This window comes from Ambystoma mexicanum, chromosome 8, assembly GCF_040938575.1.
Source record: "Ambystoma mexicanum isolate Mex_15411 chromosome 8, UKY_AmexF1_1, whole genome shotgun sequence".
Taxonomy (NCBI): domain Eukaryota; kingdom Metazoa; phylum Chordata; class Amphibia; order Caudata; family Ambystomatidae; genus Ambystoma; species Ambystoma mexicanum.
In genome coordinates, this window is record NC_090929.1 from 425301358 (window position 1) to 425327851 (window position 26494).

A 26494-nucleotide genomic window follows, 5' to 3' on the forward strand; every position below is an offset into this window, starting at 1 on the left:
AAAGAAGAGGAATTATCAGGTGCTTCAGAAAAAGTAAGGTTACAGGAGAGATCCGATTTATTGGCCACCAAAACCAGAATCACCACAGATAATCTGCTGGTATAAGTAAGCAGATACAGTGTACAGTCACCTAAGATCAAGAGAGTTATACTCAAAGATTGCCCGATATTGACCTGTGATGAAAAGTTTCAAAATCTATTCGAAGAAAAGCCAGTCTTTGCCAATCAAAGAAGCAGTAATCTGAGGGATTTACTTGTGAAGACCAAACCAAAGAAAAACACAAGTTTCATTTCAAAGAAACAAGGTACTTTTCCATGCATGACATGCAGCAATTGCAACAACATCACCAAAGGTAATACTGTGACACATCCCAGAACAGGAGAAAAGATAAGAATTAAAAGCCACACAACTTGTATGTCAGAAAAAGTTATATATTGCATCAAATGCCATTGTGGATTGTTGTACATTGGGCAGACAAGCAGGAAAGCACGTGTTCGATGGAACGAGCATAAATCAAATATAAGAACGAAAAATCAGCACTCTCCAGTTGCTAGACATTTTAACGAAGCCAACCATCAAATTTCACAAATGCATGTACACATTTTGGAAGTTATCGATGCATCAAACAGTGGAATCAGTGTATCAAAGAGACTACAACAGCGTGAAGCATATTGGATAGAGAGACTAGATATAGTCTCTCCTCGTGGATTAAATGAAGAATTGGATCTGCATTGCTACATCTGAATGAACATGTGAATTTGCAGTGTACTGTTTTTTTTTTTTAAAGCAACAGACAGAGACTAGCATACCTTTAGGAGACAACCATCTGAATTCAAAGTTCTGATTCAACTCTAACGGAATCATAAGTACCTGAACCTGGATACAGACCCCACTAACCCAACCCTCAATCTTCTGCATACTTAAACCCACACAAAACCACACAACCATCTCTCTCCCAGCAATCCGCACGCACTTTACCACACCGCATCAACACATAAACTTCACCCACAGCACTCGAGGCCTTCATCCGATCCGATACTAGCACCAAAGCCCAGCACTCGGTGTATACCAAGCTGAAGCTGCCAACAGCACACCACGTCTCCCACTCTCCTTCTCCCCTCCTCCCGACTAACCCTACCCCACCCTTCCTGTTTACAGATCCGCCAGAGTGCCTGGAGACCAATTCCGTTGGTGACGGTGTGCTATACAAGTACCAATAACATAGCATAACATTAGAAAGACATTGAAGCATTGGGTTCAAAGTTCTGATTAGAAGAACATTGAAACATACATGTTTGGCATCTTAGGCACTTTATGTCATTTACTTCAATTGTGAACAGCTATTCATTCAGTATATGATAATATAATGTATCTTCCTTACTTTTTCTTTGTTCATTCAAGCATTTCAGAAGTTTAGCCGGTAATCTAACACAATTGTTGACTATTAGTACTACTAAGTGCATCTACACGGTTAATTTGACAAGACCTGAGGTAAGTATAACTGTACACATGATATTGGGGTCAGCTCTGTTGACTTTGTTTATTTTGAGGAATTATTAACATTTTTTGCTGACTTACTCTTTCATAAATGAGTTCCTAGAGGTTGGATATAAACTTTCAAGTTTATACGAACAGTAGTTGTTACCGCGTGTATTCACACACATTCAATTTCATTACAAACCTGTTTACAGTACCATTTAGGTAAACAAACTAACGTCTTTGCTTTTATTCACTATACAATAGCTTTGAACTGTTACCGCGTGTATTCACGCACATTCAATTTCATTACAAGCTTGCTTACAGCACCATTTAGGTAAACGTATTAGCGTCTTTGCTTTTACTTACTATACAATAGCTTTGAACTGTGTTTTCACAGCGCGGTTCAGCAGTGCTGCCAGTAGTGCAGGACTATCCACCGTAATGTCAGGAATTGTAACCAGGTTGTCTAGGTAACCAGGAACTCGACACACTGTCGCGTCATGACGTCCACTCACGATACGCTGGTTATATCACTGTTGCCGTGGCAACGCTTCTTTTTTTGTGGAACTGCCGAAACCTCGGCTACAGAACGCGCAGAGACACGCCGTTCCTGGCAGCGTCAACATTAAGGTAAACGCTTATAGCACAGCATGGATTTGCTGGTTTACTAGATTTATTTGGGTAACCTCAACACTAATACAGAGTTTTAAACCATGCAGGTTCTACAATCATTACAAGAGGCACGCCAGAAATAGACTTGGTGATTACGATCCTATCGTGGGTTTTTACCGCATTATACTGATTTACATGACATGATGAATCACTTCTTTGACAAGGTATAGATACTAACCATGAGTTTTCTTATACTTAGTATACTCAAAACTCGTAATAACTGTATGTCACACTGCAAACAATGTCATACTAGAAAGTAGGTGTTTTTTCTATATTCTTACAGAGTCTGTAATCAGAAGAAAAATCATGTGTTAATTGGATTTGGTTAACGTGATCGTAATTGGGACTCTTTTGAGAAGGATTAACTGATTTTATATGGCCACATCAGGGAATGCGGCAAAAGTTCATCTAAATACAGGTATTGGCGTTACCATTCAGTTTAAAGATTACACACTTTAACAGTATGGTTTGGCTTTGTAAAATGACAGTTACTAAGGTTTAATACAGGAGATTCAGCATTGCAACAACTCATGATGTATGTAATGTATGTAACAGTTCAATTTGGCAGACTCTCTTGGACTAGAAAAGGTACTTTTTGTTTGTTTTATTAAATAGAACTCGCCCTGAAGAAGGACCAGAAGAACGGTCCGAAATGCATTGGCACTGGCAATTTGCTTGAATTCTGCCTCCTCATTTTAAGATGAACTATCTACGTTAAAATCATCAATATAAGTATAAAAGACTTGTTTCCAGTCTACTTATTCAGCCAGATAAATGTTTATTTATGGACTATTTTTTTAACATTGAATGAACGGGATTTAATCTTGCAGTAGTTTTCACTACACCATTGGTGACCCAAGGTCTGATGGATGTTTATCCATTGGACATATTTTTTTGTTTAATTATTATTATTATTTTGCCAACATAGAGTCCTGTCTGGCCTCCACCCTCGCTAGCTGTGCCTCAAGGTTGTTGGTGGGAGCAGCAGTGGTCGAGGGTGCTGTGACCGGTCCTGCATTGGCAGTGCTGTCCTCGGGGAGGCTGCTGAGGTCAGAATCTTGCAGCAAGGGATCCGCACTGCTGCAGGTGGGTGAGGGCTGAGTGTGGGGTTGGGGGTGGACAAGGGGCTTGGGGAGTGTGGACATGGCTCATGGATCAGTCCATCCTGGTCCACATACTCCTCCACTGCGGTAACAGTGTTGCTCAGTGGGTCAACGGCCTCGCCTTCCACTGGTGTAGCCAGCTCAGTGTCCACGGTGTCAGGCGCCCTGGGTGTTTGTGTGGGCTGCGAGGCTGCCCCGGAGGTGGTGTTGTCGGTGGCTGTTGTCTTTGGCATGGACATGGATGCCCTTGCGGTTGGATCCTTGCTGGCATCTTCTCCATCGGTGCCTGGGAGGTAGAAGAGATGCAGGGCATCAGTGATGGTGTTACATGCTAGATGCATTATATGGTGCTGTGGAGTATTTCATTTATCATGCATTCATATTTTACAGGTGTGTCACACAGGGTAGGTTGAAGGGGGCATGTTGGCGTTTGATGCATGGCAGGTGGCATGCCGTTGTGTTGGGGTTTGTGTGATGTATTACATGGGCACGGTCCGTGTGTGTTGGCTGTGTGTTGGTAATGGGATTGGCACTCAGCATGCATTTCAGTGTGGCAGGGTGTGGCCCTCCATCTGCACAAGGATATGTTCATGTGTGGGTTGGGACATGCATTGCCTTGCCTAGACTCTCTTCCACATCACTTGTGCTACGTCATGGTTTTCCTACACGGATCTGCAGTGTCACTCACCTCCGTCTGCAGATGTTGCGGGACCCGTCTCCATATCCCCAAATCCCACGATGGACTCCATCTGAATAAACGTGCTTGCAGTCTCCTCCCAGCGTGACAGTTTGGCAGGTGAGTGGGGACCCTCGCCTGTAGCCATGGCCTCCCTCCTGTTGCTGGCCAGGATATTCCGAACCCTGAGGCGGAGGTCATTCCACCTCTTTTTGCAGTCCTTCACTGTCCGTGGGGTGGTGCCGACTGCCGAGACCTTGCGGGCTACCTCCTCCAGATCTCCTTTTTGCGCTGCTGCACCTCCCTCTTCAGGTTCTGCATGTTGCGGCGAGGGTGTCTGCCAGCATGTTAAGTTCTTCATCTGAAAAATGCTTTTTGCACAGGCGGGGGATTGTTTTCCAGGTAGCCTTTGACATGGTGAAGGGATTGGCACTGGTCTCTCCTGAACACAACTGGTGGTGTGGGAGGATTGCAATGGATTGTGTTTTTAAAGATGGCCGCCGGTGCATTTCCCGTTCTGACGCGATGACGTTACTTCCGGGTCTGGTATTACGATCCCGGTATTAGCATGCTGTTATTACTGGGTTGGTAATAAGGGCTGCCTCCTAGGCGGAGGCAGTATCGGCGGGTCCCGTGATGGCGCTATGGGGGGGTTGGAGGCGGTATGGCGGTATGGCCATTACCGGCATGGGGGTTCGCGCGTGCTCACGCACTCGTAATCACCCGCTATTAGCGGCGTCATACGAGCATGGACCAGCTAGTTCCTCCATGCCGGTAATGGACCCGTTTTTACCACGCTTCTCGTAATGAGGCCCAGAGACTGTCAAGAATCACCATCAGTCTCTGCATTCTTATTGAGGATAGGAAACCTGATGCCATATGCACTTAAATGGGCTCCAATGAATTCTCGAGCCTGAGAAAAAGTTACATGGTATTTAGATTCATTCATGAAGAAACACAGATGAAGAATGTGGTCACATACCTGGCCCCCAAGATTGCTATTAACTCATGGTCTACCCGACCAACCAAGTGTGCCTATAGCTTGCCCCTTCTTAGTTCAGCATTCCCACTGTTGGAACAACCATTTTAGTAAATACCTTGGTGGCAGACTTTGGAGTTAAGTGAAGAACAATGGACTGGAAGCCCTGGTGTAGTGTGATAAAACAGAGATACTTCTGTTGAGCAGGGAAAGCTGCTGATAACTAGCACCAAACAATATCATTCAGAGGCCAATGCCATCAGGAATACAATAAAACATTGATTGAGGGCTTTAACAGCAGGACATGTATACTTTATGGTGAGGTGCATCTGTGCTAATGATTTCTGGGCACATGTGTCATCACCATCTCAGAGCCTGAAGGAAAAGAGGAAATATCTATCTCAAGCTTTGTTTACATCTAGACAGATCCAACTGTTGGACACCAGGCTAATTCAGTTTTCTCGTAAGGCAATCAATCTGCAGAGTAATATGCGGCCAGAATCCTGGTGATGATTGCTAATGCTTTGAATTAGACATTGAAGAGCCAGGTCTGCAGAAACTTGCTGGTGACAATAGCCAACCTCGGTGTTGCCCCGTTGCCTGGTCTTTTTTACTGCTTTGATGGCCTGCATTCTGATGGATCCCATGGAGCTGTAGAGGACATAGTCAGTAGCAGAGAAGCACAGTTTTATATTCAAACACCTTTATTACCATGTCATCTAGTGTTGGCTGGAAGAGCTTGCCACTAGCAAAAGACAAATCCAAACGCACGTTCTTTTGGCTAACCTCTTTCAGCAACTGTCTGATGTAGCTGTTTTACTTGACAGCCACAGTTTTTATGGGAGGAGCTGTGGTAGCAATGATACTGCCCATTGTGGTGTCAAAAAATGCATTATATAGAATGTCATAACAATGCTCCTTTTCTTGAATTACTGTGCAAAGTAACAGACTATCAACATAGATTGAGCAAGGTGCACCTCATAGACTCCTATTTTGGGAATACATTGGATTTAGCTCAGGCTTCCTTCAGATTCTGCATCCACCATTTTGTAAACAGTGCCTCTATGTGGTCTTGCCTTTTGCACTATAGATGCTCTCCCTGCTTTGTTGAGGAGCATAGGAATCCTGTGGGCAATAGCTGAAAACTGCTTTAGTTCCTGTCAACATGGATTTTCAGAATCAGCTTTGTGGACAGATTCTGAGAGGCCACCCTATTCTAATGAACACGGACAGACACTAATGTCTAGCCAAACTCTATCTGGGTAGAGTGACAGAACAGGCAGGCTTAGACTTAGGAAGGCGCAAGGGGGGTGACCTTAGGAAGGCGCAAGGGGGTGATGTGTCCTGTTAAGGACACACCCACAGCCCTCTTAATAACACAAACTAGGCAGAATGTATAAACATACAGTTATTTATTTGGGCCTTAGACAACTCGTATCAAATAAAAACCACAGGTATGTAAAACACAACAACATTCACTAATAATCTATGCATTCACCTTTGGGTGCTGTGCTAAGCTCCCTAACCCTTTACTTTTTTTAAATTAGAGGTACCTTTCAAGGTACTGTAGTGTAGTAAAGCAGGTGAAGTAAGAAATAGAACCCGGCAAGTAATCAAGACTTTGAGAACTAATAGGTTGAGAAGAAAGAAGGTAGCAAGCCCCAAACAAAACCGTATAACTAAGTTTCGAACTATAAAATGTTCTTCCCTAGCTAGAAAAACAGGGGCTTCATGCCCTTAGATTTACAGGTCCCAATAACATTATTTTCAGGAGGCTAGAATTTTCTTTTAGGAAATTGAAGAAGTGTTGACTTGAGCCACTCGTAGTTGTAGATGTTTCAAAGTTCAGTAAAAACAAGAGTAAATTATTAAAAAGGCCCTCTCCCCATCCAAGTACCATCAGGAAGACCCAGGGGAGGATACCAGGCCAGAACACCACCATTCAGGGATAAGATATGGGAGAAATAGGCCTAGTATGTTATTTCCATATAACCCTATGGATATGGGGGGACTAAATGTGTACTCACCCCCTGTACTCCGATTCACTCAAGGACCACCACAAGAGGTCTTCCAATACCTGCATCTTGGAGCAAGCCCAGGGGTCACAGGTGCCAAGGTCTCTTCAGGCATTGTGTTCTTGGGAGTGGCTAGTTCCCAGTTCCGTGCCCCAACGTACCAGATTCTGGACAGCTGGACACATAGGACACACCGACTTCAGAACTAGTAGTTCTTTAACAATCTCAGGCAACGTCCAGTATGCAACACTGGTGGCGAGAAGTGATGGCCACTTGTTCAAAATGGCAGAAGACAACCATCATGGTGAGAACAAAGAAACTGGTCTGCAAGGCCCCCTTCATGGTGGAGGGCTGCAACTCTAGGGAAATGTTTCTTGTTCCATAAGTAGAAGATATGTGGAGTTCCAAGGCTCAACTCAGGACAACAACCATTGCAGCGAAGTAACCAAGGAGAACATCTGTCTAGCCCACAGGATGATTCCAGGACCGTTCCGAGCGCTTCAATCAGAGGTTGGGACTGGTTATTCCAACTGGTTCTTGAGTCAAAGCATGGATGAAGGTCTTCTTTAGATCTGCAGAGAGATAGTGTTCACTGGGCAAGTAAAGAAAGGGCTCTGGCGAACTTCCAATGATGAGCTCCAGGTCTTCAGCACACTGCTCTTTTGTAGGGGTCTTGGCTCCAATGATTATCTGAAGTGCGGCTGCAGGAGTCCTCCTTTCTTCCTGGATTCAGGCTGAGTTGGCCCCGCCCACCATTGGCAAAGATCTGCACCATTGAAACTGGCAAGGATCAGCTAATCCTGGACAATCTCTGCCCACTGTATCTGCCCAGCAACAGAAACACCTGGTCAGGATTTGGACTGGGTCCAGACATACTTAGCTCTTAACATCTGGCTACCCACGCAGACCAACACTTTGCCAGCAAAAGCAGGAGCTTTCCCCGGGAAAGGGCTTACCAGAAATAGAAAATCCTGCCACACAAGGTCAGGAAGAAGGTCAAAAGACAAGATGGCCAAAGGGTAGGTGAAAATCTCCTCACACTGCCATTTTAGAGTATCTGGTACTCAATATGACATTAAGCTGTAAAATGCAAAGGTGCGCAAGACTACAAAAAAAATCACTGTAAAAGTATCTGCTGTACCCAGCCCATCCTGGCCACATTACGTAAGTAACCAACAAGTATCTAAAAACAAAGTAACATGGACACAACGGGCCTCCTTACGAGTCCGGCGGTAACCGTGGCGGTAAAACCACCTGGTTACCGCTGGACTCAAATTATCATTCCGCCTCCGTGACTCCCGGATTTACCAGGGCATTACAGCCCTGCTGTCCCGGGAATTCCGGAGGCGGAATTCGGTAAATCCCCATTCCCATTGAGTCCCATAGGAATGGGGAGTCCCATGGGAATGGGGAAGTGGAAACACCGGCACCATCTCCGGCATCTTGTGATGGTGCTGGTGTTTCCACGTCCGCCTGCAGGCAGGAGGTGTTCAACCCGCCAGGTCAGACCTGGTGGGAAGATCACCTCCCGCCTGCAAGACTCAGGATCGGGCGGTCCGGAATTAACAGTGGCACAATGTGTCCCTACCCCACTTCACTGAACGTGATGTGTGCAGGAAATGTAAACAAAGGCCTTTACAATGGAGAACAGGGTTCTCCTGCACTAAAAGCTATCAGTATTAATCAGTACCCCGAAGTGGAGCAAAAAGGCTTCACTCACCTCCAAAAGTCAGCAAAAGGTCAGAACAATAGCAAAAATAAGAGTCCCTGATGTCTTATGTGGCAGAAGCAGCAAAAAGTAAAATCTTTCATAAAAGTTCTCTAAAAAGGATAGCTCCAAGATTGAAAGCTGAGAAGTATCACGTTGCCAGGGTCCTTCCGTTGTCTGGAAGGAGCCAAATCAATGGACTTCAACACCAGAACATAAGACAAAGAGGGAACGTCTACTTACTTACTCAGGCATCTAATGTTCCCCCTACCTCTTTACATATGTAAAGTATTCTTTAGAAATACAATCTGTTCATCAGGATACCTGTCTATTACCACTTCTTTGGGGACAGGATAGGCATTGCTGTTTTGCCTGGACCTTCTCTTCCTGTCATCTATTAAGATGGCAGAGGAGACTGCCTCTAGGAGATAGACTGCAGCTCCTTCTGGACTTAAACAACTTCTGAGAAGAAGAGCATTTCCTATGTGAAGCATCCCCTCTGGTAGAAGAGCTGCACTTTTCCCAGGGCGGAAGAGGGGTGGGCGGAGACATCCTGACCCTTTGTGGCGAGATTGTTGCCTGTTGAGAGTGTTGGACCGGGATGATGATTAGTGAAGATCTTCTAGGTACGCTTTTCCTCTTTTCTAATTTGCTGGAACAGTTATTTTCCTCAATGACCAAGAAAGACACTAATTATTAAGACCAGTTACACCAGGCCAATGATCACAATCCCTGGATAACTTACTGTTTGTTTAATCACCATCTGAATTTATTTCACTTACATCGCTTGTCAGCTTGACAACATCATCTAGGCTTGCCTATGCCCCAGTGCAGCTCTGCTGCATATGCACCCACCCTCTCTACTGGGGCGGTGTCCTACTTCAGGATTTCTTCTCTCCTCCAGGTTCAGATTGGGCCCCTACCAGCATCTATTACGGACACGGGTTTCAGACTCATATAAATCCTAATGCTGTGATATCTGCAGATTACCTCTGTGTCCTGCTATGAGTGAGCTCTTTGTTCAGCAAATAGGATTCTATCAACTGGATACAAAAGGAACGTGAAGGGCACTGTTATTCCACCATAACCCTCATAAGGCTATCTATAGTGAGTTGCAAGGGGTGATTGGGATTAAGGTAAAAGGGAGTTCTGTGAAAGAAAGGGCCTATCGTCGTTTCAAGGAGACAATTAAGGTCTGTGTCATGCTTTACGGTCAGGGAGTAAGAATCTGTGCCAGGCATCTGTTGTTCAATATTAAGTCTTTTAAGCAATTCACCCTTCCACGTCTGTTTACATAGACTGCTGACCTCGTCAGCTTCATGTTTAATCAACAGGTTGTGGCAACTTGACATTCTGAGAGGCCCATTTTCCTAGCTGTGCAGGACCTTGCATGATATAAGCCAGTTGCAGGTAATCTTGAGATTTATGGTGATCCAGGCCAAACCTGTAACTTACCTGAGCGAAGGTAAGGTTCTTTATTCACAACTTGTTATTAAGTGGTTTCAGTGTCCTTTTCCTATTCAGAGGTTCCCATCCTGCCCCTGTGGGCAGTTTTATATCTGTTTTCTGAAACTCAACAAACGTGGACTTTCCTAAGTAGTGACGTCTTGTGGAAGAAGGCTTCTCTATCCTTTTACGAATTCCCGGAAGGGGTCCCATACTGCCAGGAATTTCAAATGTTGTCCTGCTTTTAGGGTGCATATCTTTTCCATTGCCAAGACCCCCCAGATCTTGACCCACCACCAGGCTCTGTCCCAATTCATTTTTCCATCCTTGTGCCAGAGTCATTCTTGCTGCCATCAGTAAATGTGTGATTAGAGTAGCTTTTTTCGCAGTTGCTGCGTATGTGCCTTCTAAGACGACCCCTAGTAGGATCACCTTTGGCGCCATTAGCAGGGTTACTCCATTATCCCTTTAATGTGACCCAGGATCTCCTTCCAGTATATTACTGCTTTTGGGCAAGCCCAAAACATGTGAAAGAGATCTCCCCCCTCCCCACAACGTCTCCAGAACTCCACAGGGTATTTTGCATTTATTTTGTGTAGGCGATGGGGGGATATATACCACTTGTAACACAGTTTGTACGCTGACTTTTTGATCGCTGTGTATTTGGAAGTTCTATGTGCCCTCATGCAAATTTGTCCCCATTCCTCCTCTGTGATCGGTTCCCCTCTATCTCTCTCCCAGTTCTCTTTATACAGAAGTTTATCTCCCATTTGTGCGTTGTTCAGTAGCCTGTACATTCTAGTTACTCCCCTCGCCGTCACGCCCTCCTGCATAGTCATTTCGAGCCCCACTGGGGTTCTAGTGCCTGCTTTCTTCACTGCTGGCTGGGTAAGTCAGTGTCTGATTTGCGTGTATTTATATCTTTCTTTTTCCCCAATGCCAAATTTTTGTTTACATTCTTCGAATAGCAGGGGGACCCGACCTTGGTAAATGTCTTTTAGGGTCAGTGCGCCGGTCCCGTCCACCCCTCCCAGAATTTTTGTTGTAGGCCCGGAGTGAAGTCCGCATTATGCACAAGAGGGGAAAGGGGACCCAGACCCTGCCGGAGTTTTAGCTTACCGAAAGCTTTGTTCCAGCTGCTTAATGACATCCTAGTGGCGTGCAGTAATTGACCCCCTCCTTCTCTGGATCCAGTGTTGAGAGTGTGTAGTGATTTTAGAGGGATGCTTGTGACCGCTTGCTCAATCCTGCACCATCCATTTACTGTGTTTTGTCCCGCCTATTTTAACATAGGTGCTAGGTGCGCCGCCTGTATGTATCTTTCTATGCCTGGGACCCGGAAGCCCCCGAGGAGAGTTGGGCGCATCAGGATTTTATTTTGAATCCTTGGTTTCTTGCCTTGCCATATGAAGGCAAATATTGCCGTTTGGAGTTCTTTGATCATATGGGATGGTATGTCTACTGGCAGTGAGCCCAATACGTAAAGCATGCGGGGAAGGAGAGTCATTTTCACTGCTGCAATTCTAGCACACCAGGACAATTCTTGGGTTTCCCATCTGTGCATGTCATCTTGGAGTTATTGCCAGAGGGGTTTAATATTCGCTCCGTACAGGTTCCCTATATCTCTTGTTAATTTTATCCCCAAGTACTCTAAGGACTTATTTTCCCAGATTAGGGGGAGCGTATCTTCCAATTTGGTGATCACCTCACCCTCTTCTGTTATGTTTAGTGCTTTTGATTTGGAGTAGTTTTTGGCGAACCCTGATATTCTGGCAAACTCTTGCAGGTTTAGCATTACTCTGGGTAGTGTGTCTTTAGTGTCTTTCAGGAATAGCATTATGTTATCTGCATATAATGCAATTTTGTGTATCGCCTTCCCACATGTCACCCCTCTAATTTCTGGGTCTTGTCTGATCCGCAGTGCGAAGGGCTCCATGGCCATTGCAAAAATCAGAGGGGAAAGGGGACAACCCTGCCGTGTGAATCTTCTTATTTCAATCTGTTCCGAACATCGCCAGTTAATCAGGAAACTCATAGGTGGAATTTGGAAATTTGCTAGCACTATTCTAGTTAAATCGGGTCCGCATCCGAACCCTTCTAAAACCAGCTTTAAATAGTCCCAGTTTAGGCTATCGAAGACCCGTCTGGCATCTGGCGCAGCCACTGAAAACCGCTGTTTTGTTCTAGTACATAGATTAATCATATCAAAAGCCCGTCTAACATTGTCTTGTGTGTGACGCCCTGTGATGAAGCCTGCTTGGTCAGCATGTATGATTTCTGGAAGTATCTTCATTAATCTAGCTGCCAGTACCTTAGCATAAATCTTTGCATCAGTGTTTAAGAGCGCAGTGGGGCAGTAACTGGCACAGTCAGAGGGATCTTTCCCTGGTTTCAGAATTAGTATCGTCGTGGATTTCCCCATGTCCGCTGTGACTGAACCTTTCTCCCTGATGACGTTAAAGAGTCGTGTGAGCGGTGCCAGGAGTTGTGTGCGAAATGTCCGATAGTACCTGTTTCCCAACCCATCTGGGCCTGGTGTTTTGTTCGCTGGTAATGCTGAGATTGCGTCGCTGAGCTCTTGGGCCGTTATCGGAGTGCCTAGTGCGTCCCTGTCATTGTCTGTAATCTGGGGGAGGGGAGTTGCATGTAGGTTCTTTGGCTGTCGAACGTCAAGTTTTCACGTTGTAACAGGTCCTCGTGGACCCGTGCCATTATTTCCCTTTTCCCTGTCTCCTCTGTGCATTCTTCCCCCTGTCCATTTTTAAGTTGCGTTATGTAGTTGCGGGCTCTCTGTATCCTTAGTTTGGCTGCTAGGTATTTGTTTGCTTTCCCGCCCTGTGTATAATACATCTGTTTCGTGTTCAGTAGAGTTTGTGCCACGCGATCTGAAATGGGTGCCTCTAGTTGCGCTCTACTTTTCCTTAAAGCCTGTAGGGATTTTGTGTCTGACGGGATTTGTGCTGTCTTTCGGCTTCGTTTACCTCCCTTTCCAGTTTCTGTGTGATGAGACTCTCTCTCTGTTATATGCAGCCGCTTGGGAGATGAATTCACCCCAAACTACTGCTTTCCCTGCATCCCAGACTACCCTCCAATCTGTTTCCCCATTACCATTATCCTTGAAGTAGTTACTTATTGTTCCCTCCATGTGTGCACTGAGTGCGGTGTCCCTTAATATCATCTCTTTTAGTCTCCAGCGTGACTGTCTACTCTCCTCCTTCCCACCCACCTCAATGCATACCAACACAGGGACGTGCTCTGAGAGATATTTCACTCCTATTTCTATTTTTGTCACTTGGGGGATTAGAGATGCTGAAACCAGGAACATGTCAATCGTAGAGTATACCTTATGTACTGCTGAGTAATGCGTGTATTCCCCTTGTCCTCATGGAAGAACTGCCAAGTTTCTATTACCCACAGGTCACTAAAAAACGTTTCCAGTGCCTGTCTATTTTTCTGGTCTGGTACTGTGTCTGGGAGTGTTTTATCTAGTGCCGGGTCCATCACACAGTTAAAGTCCCCACCTAACACTACCTGACCTTCACAGCAGCCTCACAGTTTCCACAGTGTCCCGGTTATGTATTTATCTTGTTTCTCATTGGGAACGTACAATGCAATTATCGTGTAGGTTTGATCTTTTATCGTGCCCTTGAGGCCTAAGTATCTCCCCTCTGCGTCTTTGATTATGTGTTGTTTTTTAAATCCCTGATCGCGAGTGAGCAGTATTGCTGTCCCTCTCACCTTCTTCCCACTGGAGGCAAAGAATTGCTGGGGAAAAGCCTTATGGGCCATCCTCCTTTCGTCCCCTGGGATGAGATGCGTTTCTTGTAGGATCTACATCGCTGCCTGCATCTCTACTAGTCTCCCCAAAATTGTGAGGCGTTTCGTTAGAGCATTCAACCCCTGCACATTCAGGGTCACTATTGTTGCTTTGGCCATTTGGTCTGGTTAAACTTCCAATGCGCTCTGGCCTCTGCCCCTTTTCCTTCTTAACCTCCAGTCTCTCTAAGCTTTGACCCTCCCCCTCCCCCTTTGGACTGTAAACCAACTCATAACACTCCCTCCCTTCCCTTTAACTTCCCCTGCACCCAACCCCCACTGGTTCCCTCCCCCCTCCCTTTCCCCAACTTCTCCCTGTCCTTTACATCCATTGTGACCGGGATTCCAAGGGATACCCCCTGGAATCTCCCCAGGGCGTTGGGCCAAGATCCAATTCCAGATGTCTTTACGCCAGAATACAATTATATCCCGAGTTGGATTCCAAGTTGTGTCGCCCGCCTACCTCCGTCCGGGCTCTCAGTTTAAACTTCCTGAGGTTTTCTCCACCTTCCTGGCCCTCTTAACAGTCTGGTTTGTCAAGTGCTTTGTTTTGTTTTCCACCTCTGCCCGGGTCCTTCTTAGTTCTTGTTGGGGCCAGTAATTTTTGTTTCTCTTCCGCTCTCCTCTTCCTTTCGGTTGTCCATTCCCATGGGTTGTCTGTTTCTTTGAAAGTGCTTTGTTTTGGGTTGTGCTCTACATGGTTCTGGTGTTCCTCCATGTGCAGCAGCGCTAGGCCCTCCTCACACGAGCTAATTCGCTGTATTTTCTCTTTCCAGGTAAAGGTCAGTCCGAAGGGCAGTGCCCATTTGTAGGATATATGCTTTGCCATTAGAGCTTTCGTGACCGGCTGCATAAATCTTCTCTTGTTTAGGGTTGAGAGTGCAAGATCTTGGTAAAACTGAATAGGGCTTCCATTAACCGTCTGATCTGTGTGTGACCTTGCGGCTCTCAGAATGTCTTCCTTTAGGATATACGAAGACAAGGCTACCAATACGTCTCTGTGTCTTGCCCCCAGTTCTCTTCTCTTAGGGCCCACTCGGTGTATTCTGTCTATTAGGACTTCTTCTGGTTGTGTGCCATTTAACAGACTACTAAAGCATTGTTACATGGCGTCCTTTAGGTCATTATCCATCACTGTTTCCGCTAGACCCTTAACCCTGATGTTGGACCTATGAGATCTGTTTTCTAGGTCTTCGGGCTGTATTTCCAGGTTATTCGTTGCCCTGTCCACTTGTTCCAGCAAGACGCTGCATTGTTTCACCTCTTCTGCTATGTTGGATAGGCCGTTCTCCACCACGTCCACTCTTTTGCCCAATTCGTTCATGTCCTTTCTGTCCTTTTGCAGGGCTGATTTCAACTCCTCCTTCATTTTCCCCAGTTTGTCCTGAAAAAGAGTTTCTCATCCTGGTTTCCATGCATTTAAGACAATTTAGTAGTTCTTTATCTGTTGCCATTAAGGTGGGTGTTTCGTAAGTGTCTGTCTCTGTTGTCTCCTGTGGTGGTGCGATTGTCGTGGTTTCTTTCAGGTGTCTCTGCCACCAGCACCTTTCCAGCTGCCCTTCCTGGTGCTTCGTTGTACCTTTTAGCTCTCGTTGGGGCGCTTTTTGGCTTTGCCCCTGGCATCAGGGGCTCTCTGACCAGGGCCCGTAGGTGTTGTCATCTGTTGATTTCCCAGTGTGGGCCTGGTGACCGGTGGTGTGCTGTAGGGTTACTGGCTTGATCATGCCCCCCCTGCTATCAGCCTCGTACACCTCTGTCGTGTTAGCCCGTTTCTATGGTTCCACCCCTTTATCCTGCTTATCTGTCGGAAATGTTCCTCTTATTTGTTTTCTTCGAGGTGATCTGCTTTTGCCTTCATGGGTACTCACAACCCGTTTCTAGTTTCTCTCGCCCTCAGGATGTTGACATTTTATAGGTGGTGCTTTGCCGCAGTGACCTTCCTCGCCGCTCACCTCTCCTCTCTTTGTGTCCAGAGGTTGCAGGGTGTGGATTTCTTTTTTGGAGGGGGACGTGGGAGTGTGGTGCTCTTTTGGTTATTTCCCAGGCCTAAACCCGCTGTTTAGGCCAATGTCTTTTTGTTTTGACGCTGAGGGCCCTTCCCCGGCTCTCTCCCCCCGCTCTTAACAGTGTGCGGTTGCGTGATTTTCTATCCAAGTTCCTCTCTGTGATTCCTCTGATCACTCCTAACACAGATGTCTGTTAATCGGTGAGGTTGCAGGGGATCACCAGTTCTTTCTCCTCTGGGTTTCGCCGATCAGTTTCCCCCCTCTCCCGCAGGTGCTCCACCTTCCACCCTTCCAGTTCCAGCCTGGAGAGTTGCTCTGTTGGGGGAGGAACAGTGTGGGGGAGTTGTAGGATGCTTTCCCCTGGATGCCTACAACTAATTGTTGTTGTTGGCGCTCACGTGGCTTTTTTCCTGTCTCGTATTTTCTGTGTGCGTCTTAATTTATCTAATTTTTGGGCTGTTTGTCCTATACTGGGCTTTATGGAGTAGCCTTCACGTGGAACGATGTACTTGGGGCTGTGTTATTGTGGCCTTGTTGTTGGCAGGTAGCCGGGAATCTATTTGTATGCTAGTTTAGCCTCTTCTCTACATATTGTGCTGGGCCGTTCTCCTAGCCCCGCTGGCCTTACTGTTTTCGCCACTGGCGTATGCCTTGAGCATATCCTTCTCCCGCTATTGCCCTATTTCCTCCTCCGGCACACCTCTGACTTTCTGTGCTTCAGGACGGGTACGTTGCTGTTTCCTCATAGCACTCCTCCTTGTTAGTTTGCCGGTCTCTGTGTGTAGCCTCTCTGTGTCTCCGCTGTGGGCAGGACTTGCCTTGTTGTTTTATCCCGTCGGCACTACGTCGTTGCTGGGTCGCTGCTGAATTTTTGTTGATCGACATTCTCTCCTGCCGCTCCGGAGTGACCTCGGGGGCGGGGGATCCAGGGAAGCGACCGATGTCGGAGGCTCCCAAGCTACTACGGGGTGTTCCCCAGGTCTATCGGGCGGGGATACAGAGCTTCTTACCGCCTAACAGCTCCCCGTTAACTGTTTAGATGGTTGGTTTGTTCATTTTCAGTCCCATTCTGGTTTAACCTCTGTTGAGGACCCCCACCTTACTTATGTGTCGCGGGAGCGGGCAGGGGTTGTGTATTCAGGTAGACCGGGCACCGTGGAATCAGTATCGACGTACCGATTCTCCCGCTCCTTTGCTTTGCTGTTTTCTGTGCTGGGTGTCACGGCTTTTTCTTGCCCATGGGCCACTGACGCTCTACTGTAGACCACCACCTATACTTCCAGCTCCTCTGCAATCAGACCGCTGTCTGGGGCCTAACTGAACATTAGCGGTGCATGTTAGTTTCACCCCGAGCTCCGTTTCGGAGGCCGATTCCCAGAGCACTCCTCTTCTTCCCTTCTGCCTTCAGCCTGTACGTCGAGCCCGCTTCGGTGTTCTCTCCACCTTACGCTTTACACGCGGGGTTACTACAGTGACTCTTCTAGCATATTCTGTTGTCGGGCACTCCTGCCCATGCGGCTTGCCAGTTCTATGGGGTTCGGAGGGTTGGAAGTAGATGTTTACTGTTATTTAAAGTTTGCTTAAGTCTCCTCATTACTCCCGCCCGGGACGGAGCTCGTGAGTGCGCTCCCTCACAGGGCGGCGACCATCTTCGAATCCACCAGTTAATGGTTTTTGTTGCAGGTGAGTTATGACGGTGCTTTTTTTAGGATGAAGATAAGCCTGGTTACTCCTGATTTGCACTAATTGCAATTGCTGCATGAGTTTTCTAGGTAGACCCAGGTAAAGGGAGATGCAATAGTCTAATTTACTCAAGACTAGTGCTTGGACTGGTTTCACTTTATGATTGGTGTTTAAGAATGATCGGAGATTCTTCATGGTAGGTAGTCATAAATGTGCACCTTTGGTAAGGTTATTGGCTTGAAGTTGAGAGTCAGCTACTAATCCCTAGATTGGTAGCTGATTTTGGAAGCAGCTAATGATAAAGTATGAGTTGGAAGAAACCATGTGAACCGCCATATCTGATTGCCCTCTCTGTATTCTGTAGTAGGAGCCCACAACCTACTGCCTTTCCTTTTTCAGATCCTGGGAAGATGTATGGCTCTCAAGGAACACACTTACTGCACCTTCTACAAAAAAGGAGTGAAATGGGGGGACTATTCCTTGCAATTCTATTAACATGGAAGAAAACTGCAGATGCCTGCCATATAAGCAGAGAATCAGCAAAACCAGGATTGTCGAGTGCACTTATTTATCATTGGCAAACATTGCCTTTCAAGGAACACTTTCCTATTCATCTGAGTGCAATGCCTAAAACAACACATTGCTGCAGTGTCTAGTTCACGCTTTTGGTATGAACCTTATTTTGAAGGTGTACAAATGTACCCACCAAACTCGCTTGTGCAAACTAAACAGCTGTGGACATCTACTTGAGTGGTGTAAAAATGTGCCATGTTCAAAAAAGTATCCACTGACAACATTATCACCGTTTTATTTATTTATTTAATTTGTAGCGTGCTGGAACATCGCCCGTGGGCATAGAAGGGCGAAGACAAGACAAACACCACAAAACAAAAACAGGGATTAGACAGGCCAGATCATCAATGAAATTCCTTACGGAATTTATTAAAAATGAAGGGTGTTGAGCCTGTAACAACCCAAGGGATCAACAGACAATTTGAGACCCAAATAGATAGTAACAAAATGGCTTTATTCGGTTGAAAAACATGGTAGTTGGAGCAAAGGAATAACCATGACAAGTATATATATCGCCCTAAAACAGTGCATGATCCGAGGAAACTACAATTTATTGTTAAGGCTATTCAAACCCTAGTCTAAGATAAGTCAATAGGCTTTAGTCCAGGTTTCTTAGTCCACATCATTTCGTAATCAGAGGTGCACAGCCCGGATTGCTTTACAGTTATTCAAAGATGTGAGTGGTTCACACACACTTACATTTCTTGTTGGGGTCCCCAATGCCTCAGACCTTTCTGTACAGGTTGCCTGCGATTCTTGGCCCAACTGGGCAGTGGCTACTTGGCTTCCATATGAAAGTTGATTTATTTTCAGATTGCGGTTTTTGTTGTCATTTCCCCCAGCCAAGGACAGTGTTCAGGGTTCTGAGCTAATCACCGGCTCAGGTTGATCAAGGGCCCATCACAGTGTCTGGCTTCCCTGTGAGCACTCCTGACGTGTTCAGAATGAGCTTTCCTAGCTCAGATTCCCAATGAGAAATGTTTGTTTAGGTTCCTTGGTAGTCTTGCCAATCCTGCCATCGTGTGTACTTTGGCTCCTGGCTAACATCTATTATACTCTCTCTCTTTCTGCCTAACTTTGGGTCTTTAGGCTTCGTGCCCCTACAACTACCAGTTTCTGTGCCCAGGTTAACAAGGCTCCCACTTCTCTAGATACGTGTGCCCTTGCCGTACCATAGCTTGTAATTTGTAATGTGTAATTGGTCATTTATAACACGCTTAATACCCAAGGGTTTCTAAGGATCGAACCTGAGTTGCTCCGTGTGTTCTTGGTTCCAAGGCGAGCGCCTCCCGAGAGCCTGGGCCCCACTGGTCTCACCATCTGTCTCTCAGCACACCCTCTAGCCTTTGGTCGACTGTCTTGGCCAATGCTGTTTGTCCGCTTTGGACCTCTCTGTCCATTACCACCTTTCATGTCCCTTTTCTGCCTCCAGCCTCCCCTGCCTCAGATGACCTCCTCCTTCTTTTCTCCCCAATCATCTAACAGCCTCCTACTGGTTGAACTCTCCTCCTGCTTTCTCATTTGGCCCTCTCCCAATCCTACCTTTCCATCTCAAGACTGCATATCTCCTACTCTCCCTTCTCACTCCTCCCAACTCCTAACCCTCCATTACACTCAATTATTCTCCATGATCCGTCCTCCTCCAAATCCATTCTTTCCTTTGCTTTCTTTACTTTTCAGAGGTGAGTGTGCCCTTCACACCCTGTGATGGTTATGGTGCCCTTGTGTCAGCAATGTCTCAAAGCCCCTGTTGTTCCCATCTTCTGAGGTCTCCTGGACCTTCCTCTGACACAGCGATGCAGGGCATGACTGTACTCCATCTACACTTCACCCAGACTGAGGCGAAAGGGCCTCTTTTATATTGCCTGGACCAGGTATCTGCTCCCTAATTGGCTGGGGCAGTCAGGTGGTTCCATGCATTAATCTGATTGGGGGTGAGGATTTGTAGGTCAGAACTCAGAGGGTGGGAGATCTTTAAAAAGTGGGGGCCATTTTTAATCCATAGCTTTAAAGTTTGTATTGTGTGAAGGTGGTCTTTATTTATTCTCAGTTTGCCGCTGTTTCTACAGATAAAAGGGGTTTAAGATTGGGAATTTTGAATCACTGGGGCCTTCTGCTTCTTCTTTTGGTGAGGAATTTCGAGATGATGTTAGATGAGGTTGTAAGAGAAAAGAAATGTGTTTTTTGCGCATGCCTTACTGCTGAATGGGGATGGGGCAGGTCCACTGTGCTGGTTCGACTGTGTAAAGGGGCAGTATTGTTTGTGCACGTAGAGTTGATGGGCGCCTTTACCATTGTTTGTCTTTTGTGTGATATACCTCAGCCTTGCTCTATGAGGAAGAAGACAGGTGATTTCATTTAAATCAATGGCAACGCTCCCTGCTGTATTATGTGGCATTGAGAAGGATGATTGTCATGCTGCCCAGTGGGGCCATGAGAAGTTCTGTCCTGGGCTGTGCAGAGTGTGGATGGACTCAGACGGATCCCCTGTAGATTGCCTTCAAGGGCGCATCACTGAGCATGTGGCTTCCCTTGGCCCCAGAATACTCCAGACTCCCTTGGCTGGCTTGGTTTTTCACACACTCCATGATAACATGTATAGCTGTATTTCTATAGCTATAAGAATCGTAATAGCCCTAACGATCATTGATACGATTAGTAACTCTGAGCACAAATAGAACAACACTTTACATACTCTAGCCAACTCATTTGGATAAAACGAAGTGCAGATGCAGAGTCCATCTCAATGGCCCAATCATTCAACTGATGCAGAGGAAGCATATTATCCATGGGCTCCTGGATCAGAGCTACAATCCCATGACACTGACTAGGAATGACAGAAGCATGAGCAATAACTAAGTGCCCAAAAGAAGCTCAACCCATAGACTTGTTCTCAATTGCTTGAATATCCAGAGTCCAGGCTCAAAGAAACAATTGGCCTCACATCAATAGCTCATTATTATCGAATGAATGTTCCAAATTAGGACAGGACTATATAGCTCTCAACCACGGAATTACAAAAATCAACGCAATACTGGGAGCGTTATTAAATCAGAAGACAACACAGCCTTATGATTTCCCATGAAGGGATTCATGGTATTGACAGGAACACAGGAAAAACCAGTTTAATCCACTGTGTGAACTGCATCCGCTTATGATTAATAAACAAGTGATGCCCACAGTTGCCTAGCCGAGGACTGACTCAGGTACATTCCCAAGAACTCAGAATCCAACAGGACCGCGTTACCTTCAACATAATCAGTGAACAAATACCAACAAACCTGGATCATTTAGCATGATTTGCTATCTGCGTAAGACACAAATCACCACCAAACATTGCATTCCTCATAAGAGGTGAGTGGCATTGTTCTATGTGTTTTCAGAGGATTCACTTGGCACAACTTCATCAAATGCCCTTGCCATCACAAGATAAACCCAAACCTGCGTGGGCCGTCTGGAAAGCTCAGGGGCAAAGCGTTTGCCTTGGAAGCAGGTTTGAATTGTGACCTGTGCTTAGAGACTGGTCTCTGGTATTAAACACGTTATAAAATATTAATTAATTAACTACTTGCCTTAAAGACCTCCTCTCATTCTCTCTCAAAGGACCACATACTGCCCCAATTGTATGGGTTTCCTATGCTTGGGTGACCTGGACCGTCTTCCCAAGTCTGCCTGTGCTATGTCAATGGGGGATGCAGGTCATCCTCATGCTTACATCTCTGTCTTTCTTTTCTATGTTCCTGCATGGAACTGTGAGTTTACAAGAACAACAAAATGAACACTTGAAAGGTTAGCGGATTGAATGCTCTGAAAATGTAACCTTGATCTCATCCGATGCGTGGATTCTAAACCAGGTGATCTGTGTTAGTCCAACCCTCTTTATCTCCACAGCTAACTGCTTAAACCTAGCTTTAAGAGAAAGTGTCCATTGCTCCAATACCAGAGGACTCCATTTCAGGGTGATCATGTGTTGGAACAGCATGGGATAGCTGTCCAAATGTGTATATACCTCTATAATCCAAGGCATTGCCCAAGATAATGTGGCCCAGTCAGGTTCATAATAAAGAAACCAGTTATGGACCGATCAGAAAGAAACAGATTTGCCTGCAAGGTAAAATCCACCCAATAGGTATCAACAAATTCCTTCATCCTCCTACATCCACCAGAAAATGTTATGTTGGAAAATCCCCCACCTGAGGTGCACAGCAACCATTTGTGATAGCTACTTTATCTCCCCCTCCCCCCGCCGTCTAGTAGGTATCAGCAACTCTGCAGCGTTTCTTTTTCATTCTTCTTGGATTCCCTTTCCTCTTCCTTCTTGCATTCTCTTCCTTTGAATGACCTCCTATGTTCGCTCTCGAAACCTCACTGCTTCATTTCTTATTTTCGTAACCGTGCCCTGGGTCCTTTCTCTTCCTTTTGTGATATTGATTCTCTGTTGACCTCCGTCCCTAGGTCACTTAAATCTCCATCATTAGGCCACTCCTTTGACCTGCTTTTGTCTTCCAAACACTGACTCTGCTGCCCACCTTCCAACATCTCTGGTCCTTCTCTTGATTTTCTTTTATAACCACCTTTTGGAGTCCACATTTATTTTGTCTTTTTCCTAATCTTTCTTTTTCTCCTCCTCCGTTGTCTACATCTTCCTACATCATGACCTTGGCCTCCTCAATGTATTTTTGTTCATCTTGGACGTTAAGCAGCTATTTCCACTGCTTGCTGACTTGTGTGTTCTTTATTCTGATTCTTCCTCTGTCCTCTTCCCTAGATTGTATATACTATCTTTCACCGTTTGTTTCTTCTTGTCAGTCTACTCACCACTCTGCTAACTAGAACAGTGTTGAAAGAAATGTCACGCCCCTCTTATGTGGCTGCGCTTTCTCCTCTTCAATCTTCAAATTATCTTAATCTATTTCATGTTAAAAAGCTTTATTTCTAGTCTATCATTTCTCCCCTCTCTCCTTATCCTCACCGTTTATTCACACTTCTTCATGATCATTCAGCTCCCTGAACTTCCGACCCTACTCTGAATTCCCAAATCCACGCCCAAGACTTTTCCTTCTACCTTGATCTTTTCCCCTGATTCTCTCCTTTCTGCCTCTCTTTCACTGTCCTCTTTCTGTTTTCTTCGCTCAACACTTTATCATATTTCCCAGCTTAGAGAAAAGAGAAACAGTTCAGAACACTGCTTATTGGTTCAGATACAGAAGTGTAAAGTTTGAGAGCATTTTGAGACATAAATTCTAGGTATAATTGAACCTAATCAAACCATTTATCTTTATCTTTAGAGAGTCGGCACAGCCAAGTACACCCTTCCGAACACCGACTAAATCAAGTCAAAGAAAAGCAGCACAACATCAAAGCATTAAAATTGCCTTGGGTGCTACCCTTACAGTAGCTAATCAAAAAGCACCCTTTTCTTAAGTATTTCGGATAGCTGTTTCACTCTGGTCAAGTTGAATTCTTTCAGCGTTGTCACAGGGTCTGCGTTGCTGCCATGAGTACGTAAAAGATAAGCTGAATTTTCTTTCACTGGGTAAATGCCACCTTCTATGCCACCCATGGCTATAACTAAAGAATTTGTGAGTAATTTATCTGAAAATCTGATGCCAACTCGAATGCGGTTATTTATTTATTCATCAATGCTGGGAGGCAATTACTGGAGTTATTTAAGCAAATTAGCATATCGGCAGAGGTTATCGCAACTCAATGATCATTCCGAACCCCTGGAATCTCCTGAATGGCATCCCTCAACCCGGATTCTGTGGGCAAAGGATCATTTATAAAGCGGTAACCAATCGACATAGAGTTAAAACTTGATTTGGTTATCAAGCACTTTCAAAGCGGTTTTTTTCATCCACATCATAGAGCAATGCAATGGGTTGGTAGTAAATGCACTCAAACGTTCCTTTACCATGTTTTAAGTGAAAATGTATTATGGATTCCACCATGAAGGGGGTAACAGTCCCCGTTTTGATGAACACATTAAAGGGAGTTATAAGGAGACCCACGAGAGCTAATGTCAGAGTCCAGTAAAAAAAGAAGGGTTAACCCATCTTAGCTCAGTACCTTGTTAAATTGCAGGGAGGCTATAGTTGCCTAGACTTCCTTTGACAAGATTAGCCTCTCCAACTGGAGCTGGTCCTGATAATTTGGGAAGGAATGCTGAATTCTTCCAGTTATCAAATTATTAAACGACTTTGAGACTTTATTGACTTTCTGATCTTCCCACATTGCAGTCAGACCAGAGATAACATTCCTGTTTTTTAGTAGTTTTAGTTTGAAAGCCAGAGGTAGATTGGCTTTGTTCCCTTCTGAATAAAATTGCCATATAGCTATTAAGAGGGAGTTAGCTACTCTACCTGTCCCCAACCGTAATTCTCGCTGTGACTTTAGGATCCCTCCTTTTTAGCTCCTTCTTGTGGACCCCTTTTATAATGTAATCCTTGAGGCCACTTGGGTTTTAACAAAGTCTGATGATCTGCTAATGTTCTTCACTTAGGTCCGATATCATGCTGTCCCATATGGTGCTCAGTTCCTAATGGAAGTAACTAGAGGTTTTGAGGGAATTCCCTGCCCTAAGCACTGGCTACCTGAGAATAGGGTCATATAGTTTCCATGAAGAACTGAGACTGGTCTTAGATACCTTATTACCAACCTCCGTTTGTGACACGATGGAGACCCAAGAAGCTGAAAATAAAAACAAGTGTATTCTGGAGAACCATCTGTGAACAAATGAAAAGTGCATATAATACTTTCCCCCAGTGTTTTAGAACTGCCACACTTGCTATGACTTCTAGCACCTGCAGAAATGTAATCAGTGCAGCTGTACTCTTAAAATCAGTGGTGGTAGGGGGTAAAATGTTATCAATGTGTGGATTTGGGATCAAATTAAAATGCACTCCAATTATTACTTCTCCTGCTATTTAACCCGAGGCAATGGGGAGGAAACTGTTTTGTATTGGGGTGGTGCACAGAAATTAGGATCACTATGTGTCCAAGCAACAAGCCATTCACCATCATGTAACTGCTCCTTGCATCCATAAGCATGTCATTTTGTAAAAAGGCGATGGCCCTCATTACGACCCTGGCGGAGGACCATGGTGCAATTTGCACCATGGTCCATGGCGCAGAGCTGCCAACTCCGCCATGGGGGTTGGCGGACTTACCACCCCATTCCGACCTTGGCGGGGCGGTAAGTCCCCAATCCCCATTTACCCTTCCCCATTCCCATTTTTGCCCCATAGGGTATAATGGGAGTGGGGAAGGCGTTAATTACGCCACCGTAAATTACGGTGGCGTAATTAACAACAGGTCCCGTAGCGCCATGGATTTTTCCGCCCGGAAAAACCAGGCGAAAAAAGCACCATGGCGCTACGGGAACTCGTAGTAAGGCGGAAAGGTACGCCATGCATTACGCTGGCGTAAAACCCTTTCCGCCAGGGTCGTAATGAGGGCCGATGTCTGTAACAGTGAACAGTTAATATGACAGCCCCAGTTACCTATCCGCACCTGAGAGAAGGGTTTGAGTCAGATAGCTTGTATGCCGCTGCCAGGCTTTGTGCTGTGGGTTGAGGTGCATCTTCTGAAGCAGTGAGGTCGCCCACGTCCAGATCCAAAAGCCGCTTCAAAAGGGCCTTCCTTTAAATTGGTGAATTAAGTCCCTGGACAATAAGAAAACATGAATGTATTATCCACTAGGTTCAGACGCAGATCGCACCCTAATTGGATGCCCTCCTGAACCACCTTCCATGTGCCCCCACCCCTTAAAATTCTCGTTCTTCAGAGCCTCCTCACTGTGGACCAACCCCTCAGCATTATTTTAGGCCCATGAAAATACATCCTCACAGAGACGAAAGGGAGGGATGCTTTTGCCCCTAGAGATGTAACAGAGGCTCAGCTTACTCGCAAGGCTGAAGTTGACCATTGTGGGTTACATGAGAAAAGCAAATATCAGGGAAGCCCCAGTGATATTTTATGCCATTGACTCTTAACCAGCTCGTATCTTCACAAGGAGGATTAAGAGTGGGGGAGGGAACCGGAGTTGAAAGATTTGGATTTGAGCATCACTAAAGAAGATATTAGGGGACTCGTGGGATGACGCCAGGCTGTCTTTCTTCCTTCAATAGAAAGGTCGAGAAGAAGTATTTTTTGTTGCAGAGTAGAGCAGACTCTGTGTGCGGTATCCAGTTCAATAGCCACCTCATCCATTAGGTGAATTATAGAGTGAAACAGGTCTTATTTATTTATTTTAATTTGTAAAGCGCACTACAGTCCAAGGGCATTGAGGCGCTTTTGCAAGAAAATGTCTTGGTTACAGATGGCAAAGGCTTTACAA